The 6016-nt window shown below is 36.8% G+C and overlaps 1 protein-coding gene across 1 annotated transcript in view; it reads left to right on the top strand.

Moving 5' to 3' along the window:
• The window catches only part of LOC127436209 (amyloid-beta A4 precursor protein-binding family A member 2-like), a 29551-nt gene continuing 23535 nt past the window's right edge, over positions 1–6016 (top strand). The window contains exon 1 of the mRNA XM_051690230.1: positions 1–118. The gene's annotated coding sequence lies outside the window, so the exon portion shown is untranslated. The remainder of the gene's footprint in view (positions 119–6016) is intronic.

Raw genomic sequence — 6016 nt, 5'->3', positions numbered from 1 at the left:
TATCCACGTTCCGGAGCATCTGTGCTTCAGGAAAAATATGACCTGAAAATGTGTCTATAATATCATAGCAACACACAACCAAATAACATATTTGGCTGAGCAACTCCATCCTGGCTCGGTAAGCTCTTGTTTATTTTAAATGCTTACCACGGATATTAAACTAAAGTGTTTGCTACCCTCGATTTTAGTTTAGCCAGCTTTGTATTTACTGCACTAAAGGTTGATTTGACAGTATTCTAACGTTCATCATATAATTGTTTGGTGTCAATGTGCAGGTTTTAAACGCGTGCATATGATGGAGCGCCTCATTGACATTGAAAGAAATCTGGAAATGAGCTATTTTAACTGGGCTAATGTTTTTTATTATATTATGTTATGAAATGCGAGTCTGTTAATGCTTTTATGTTATAAGACTTGTGTTTGTGATTCATTTGGTTTGTGTGGAGTTCGGTCGATGCATGTTGCAGTAATTCAGTCTCTAGATCACTGGAAGAATTGAACGTGACGTAAGAACCGCTGTATATGATGCTTATTTTGCATTATGTGCAAATGTAATAATGTTTTTTTTTATTTATTATTATTATTTATTTAAATCAGCGTGAAATTAAAGGCAGCACGATACTACCATGCTATATAAATACTTCACAATACATAAAAATAATAATAATAATAAAACATTTTTAAAAACTTTTATTATTATTATTATTATTATTTCTTTAATTATTATTTTGACCCAAACCGGTTTTGTGAAATTCACCCCTTTGCATTTCAGACCATGTATGAATATGATTTGTGTAATTGTCTTTAATCAGCCTTATTACTTCACATCAGATATTTATGAGTGCATTCATGTTCTTTAAAGGATCATAAGGATCTTTTTTTATTTACAATAATTTATAGTTAAAGAGACATTTCCCAGATAGCACACGTACAACTCCGAGTTGTCTGTTTTAGATCTTTTCATCTGGAAAGCATCACAATCTAATTAACATATGATAAACATCTTAAAAAGATCAGATTTACAATCATTCTAAATCATAAACGTCTCAAAGACATCTGATGAATGTCTTATTGACATCCGAGACACACTTATTGACATCCCAGAGGAAACATCTTATCGACATATTGCAGATGAGCAAGCAATGTAAAAAAAATACATCTTCCAGATGTAAACACACACATCAAATAGACGTCTGGGGAATGTAGGTGTGCTATCAGGGTCAGTTTCATGCGCCAAAGCACTGACAAATTAGAAAGTTTAACTGAGAGAGTTTAACTGAAGACTGATTTATGATGAGCTTCACAGAAAACAACAACAACAACAACATGAAAGTACATTTATGCTTTGCAGAATAAGACGGATCTGAATTTTAGACCAAATAGAAAAACCTCAGGCAAATTCATTGGCAGCATCAAGGAACATTAAGGAAGACAGGCGTATCGGCCAGTTAGAGGGTGCTTGCTGATCTAATAGCGATACTAATGTGTTCGATTACATGCTTTGACCAAGACCACATTTTTTAGCCTAGGTGTTCTGTTTTCTTTTACAGTATTGTCCAATTCCCCCAGAGTTGTAAATTTAAAACTTTGCAACTTTATATAAACAACATTAAATGCAGTTAGATTAGCAAAGTGATCTTAACAATGGTTGATAAAACATTCTACATCCACCTCTCCTCCACTTAAATGTTTAAACATACACTGTGGCCCCAAAATTGATGCACTCTTAAATGTGAAGTGTTTAATTTCTGCGGCAATAGTGTCATCAAACAGAAATACCCCAATAGCAATTTTTTTACGTTGTTTGCTCATTTGCAATACGTCTATAAGACGTATGTCATTAAGAATGTCTCGGATGTCAATAAGACATTCAGCAGATGTTTTTGAGACGTTTAGCAGGTGTTAATTAGATTGTGATGCTTTCCAGATGAGAAGATCTAAAACAGACATCTCGGAGATGTATGTGTGCTATCTGGGACAAAAATAACCACTGATTTCAAACAGATTCCAGAAAACACTCCCTGTCTTCCAGTGATAGTGTAATTTCTGAGAAAAGTGTAGTTAGTTCTAAGAAAGGGTCTTGCCTCACGTGCGCTATCTGGGTTGTTAGAAGATGCCACTTGGTTTGTTACTTAATTCAGTGTAGCTTCCAAGATAGCACACTTACATCTCCAAGATGTCTGTTTTAGATCTTTTCATCTGGAAAGCATCACAATCTAATTAACATCTGCTAAACATCTTAAAAAGATCAGATTTACAAACATTCTAAATCATAAACTTCTCAAAGACATCTGCTTAATGTCTTATTGACATCCGAGACACACTTATTGACATACGTCTTATAGATGTATTGCAGATGAGCAAACAATGTTAAAAATATGTCTTCCAGGGGGCCTGGGTATCTCAGCGAGTATTGACGCTGACTACCACCCCTGGAGTTGCAAGTTCGAATCCAGGGTGTGCTGAGTGACTCCAGCCAGGACTCATAAGCAGCCAAATTGGCCCAGTTGCTAGGGAGGGTAGAGTCACATGGGGTAACCTCCTCGTAGTCGCTATAATGTGTGGTTCTCGCTCTCGGTGGGGCGCGTGGTGAGTTGTGCGTGGATGCTGTGGAGAATAGCGTGGGCCTCCACATGCACTACGTCTCCACGGAAATGTGCTCAACAAGCCATGTGATAAGATGCCCGGATTGATGGTCTCAGATGCGGAGGCAACTGAGATTCGTCCTCCGCCACCCGGATTGAGGCAAGTCACTATGCCACCACGAGGACATAGAGTGCATTGGGAATTGGGCATACCAAATTGGGGAGAAAAGGGGAGGAAAATAAAATGTCTTCCAGACGTAAACACGTACATCAAATAGACGTCTGGGTGATGTACGTGTGCTATCAGGGTTAAGTGTCCAAATATTTTAAAGGTGCACTCAGTAACTTTTTTTGTTTGTGTTATCTAGGACTTACACTGACACCTAGCGGCATGAATGCAGCATCATTCAAAATCAATAGTTTTCAGTTTTAGGGTACGTTTACTCGACAACGATGTACTAAAAACGGAAACGTTTTTCCTTTGCATTTTTGAAAAGTTGCGCGTACAGACGACAACGTTGTCAAAACGATCCTCGTTCACAAGGATCCGTGAAAACGACTAAAAACGCTTTATTATGCATGCCAGGCCAGTAGTTGTCGATGTCACTTTGTAAAGAAACACTACGCGCCTGCGCACATAAGCATTCTTCCACAGAGGGTTGAATACAAACAATGAAGATGGCGAAAGCATCGAGCAATTTTGTCTGGACGGACGATGAGGTTGCTTTATTACTACAATTAATTTGCTGGAGCAGCGTCAATAAACTCAAAATCTCGAGCTGCACAAACACAGCCCTGTAGTCCACCACTGTAGTTTTGAATGTCTCACGTGCTGTTTTGAAGTACTCGCGCGCATGCCTATTGACTGAACACGTAATACAAGTGTGCATGACGTCATCGTTTTCACAAATTCACGTTTTTTTATGTTTACACGGAGACGAAAACGGCATCGTTTTCAAAAACTTGCACTTTGAATCCCATTTTCAAAAGTTTGTGTTTTCAGGCCCCAAAATGCCGTTGTCGTGTAAACGAACAGCCAAAACGCATAAAAAGTTTTCCGTTTTTAGTTGAAAACTAAATGCCATTAGATACCATTTTATTAATTCACTATTCACAGTCAGCCATGATTCATTTAATCCAATTTAAAGTGTCCAATAACAAGGGAGTTAAAAAATCTGTGTCCTTGACTTACCCTGATTCACTATGGTAAGCCTACAATAATTATTTTTATTTTTGACTGTCATGTCGGACTTTAGGCTTACGTCATTTGACCATGCATGTTTACATCATGTCTGTAAACTCAGAAAAGAAGAACCGGCTACTGTGTTGCGTGTTTTCTTGGCTGAAGAGCTAATCGGTCAGTTGCAGTTCAGGGCAGTAGCGGCATGACAAAACAGTATGGATGGATGTTTGACTGTTTGGCGAAGTTGTTTAATATAATGCTTTGATATGTTTTCTGGTAGGGTTGTTGAAGCTTTAATTAATTGAACATTACTTGTGTGTTTACCAATCGCGAAGTGTTTAATAGGTTTTAGATTTCCGGTGAATTTACTGTAAAGTGTTTACAGTAAAAAAGTACTGTACTGTTTACTTTAAAATATAGCTTTAAAAGTTAGGAACTAGCCTTTAAATTGTCTATTTGTGGATCTGTGGTGTGATGACTTTTCTGCTTTGATACTATTTTGCCTTTGGTCGAGCACATATAATGAGCTTTTTTGTCGTTGGATGTGCATGCTTTTGGTTCACTTTTTAGCTTTAATGAAGAAATATTACTGAGTACACATTGCCCAGTTACCCTGTTTCCTGATTTTTAGTATTATTTCAAGCTTAATGTCTCATGTGGTTGAAAAAGGGTAAGTCTTGTGTTTTTAAAGGAAACAGTCCAATGAGACATAGAATCAAAAGCATTATGTTGTATGTTGCTTAAGTCTTTTCACAAGGGAATTTGATGCCTCTCATCAATAGTTATTAGTCCCTGTAGTGTGAGGAAATATCAGCATGTTTCCTGCTGATGCACAGTGCTGAATTGTGCAGAACTGTCTTCATGATGCTTCATGTGTTCTGTGTTTGGTTTTACTGAGTTTGTGTTTTCCACAGAGGTTTAATGCATCAGGGACAAAAAGTCAAGGTGTAGATAAACTAATGCCATCTAATCAGCTATGGATATTATTGCTCTTTCCAAATTCCTAATTCCTTCACCTCGTAGATCAGGCAGACTGATCTTATGGTGAAATTAACAACATTGTGTCAAAAAGTTCTTCTGCTGAAATCATACCGTGCTTACCAAAATTCTAAGCACTGCCCCCAGTGGTCGAAGCTGGAAGTTTTGTTCAATGTATGGGCATGTATAAGCTCCAGTTTCCAGGTGAAATGTCCACAGAGAGGCACCACAAGCAAGTTGTAAAGCCAGTTGTATTTTTAGGTATAGATGATTTAAGACCGTAAACAAAAATACAGATATTTTTAACTCTACCCCTAACCAAACCCCAGCCCTAAACCTAACTGTCAAGTAAACATTTAATCTTAGAGCGAAAATGCAACCTACGAATGGTGCTCATTTTTTATTATGTGAGCGTGATTACTTCCTGGTTTCCATAGGACCAGAACCTGATATTCTAAAGCTTCTCATGCAACACGCTATAAATACCTAAGGTAAACACATTTGAACTGATGCAAAAATGTATGATGGGAGGTGGCGCTTGTCAGTTACATAATGGTGTCAATTTCAGGGTAATGGAAAATTTGGTAGCAGCATATTGATTTCCCATGTGATCATACTGGATCAGGAGTTTATCATGAGAACTCATGAGAATTCCTTCATTATATCTAGTGACTATTGAAACATTGTACTAAGGGTCCAAAATGAACTTTTTGCCACACCTGTCAATGGCGAGTGAACTGGAAAAATTTACCAGCCCTAAATATTTCTTACCAGCCATGAAACTGTATTTTACATTATTTTGTTATTAAAAATATATTATTTTTTTCCTTGCATATTAGTGACAAACAGTACAGCATTATGTCACTCGCAGCATCTTATACAATCTAGTCTTTGTTTCTTGGTCAAACACATTAATAAAACTTGACAAAAAGTAATTTTGATCCTAATATATTAATTTTGGTAGCTTAATATGAGAAATATTCCTTATATGTTTCCTCACATGGAGTTCTTATATATATATATATATATTAGAGAAAACTTTAGTCATCCTAGATAAACTACTGATAGTAAATTTTCCACTAAGGTAAAAGTCGTTAGAAGATGACTTTAACCATTTTGCAATAGAGGTAGTTTTAGTAGAATGTTTGAAATGTCTTTTATTTGAGTCAAATCTTACAGTTCAACTTAATCCATGGATAACAATTCAGTTCCTTATGAAGTTACCAGCCTCTGGCAAGTAAAGTTTATTTACTTGCATTTAGTGCTTGGA

The sequence above is a fragment of the Myxocyprinus asiaticus genome, chromosome 46 (assembly GCF_019703515.2).
Source record: "Myxocyprinus asiaticus isolate MX2 ecotype Aquarium Trade chromosome 46, UBuf_Myxa_2, whole genome shotgun sequence".
In the NCBI taxonomy this organism is placed as follows: domain Eukaryota; kingdom Metazoa; phylum Chordata; class Actinopteri; order Cypriniformes; family Catostomidae; genus Myxocyprinus; species Myxocyprinus asiaticus.
Note: the sequence above shows the minus strand (reverse complement) of the source record. Positions and strands in the feature narration are given on the sequence as shown.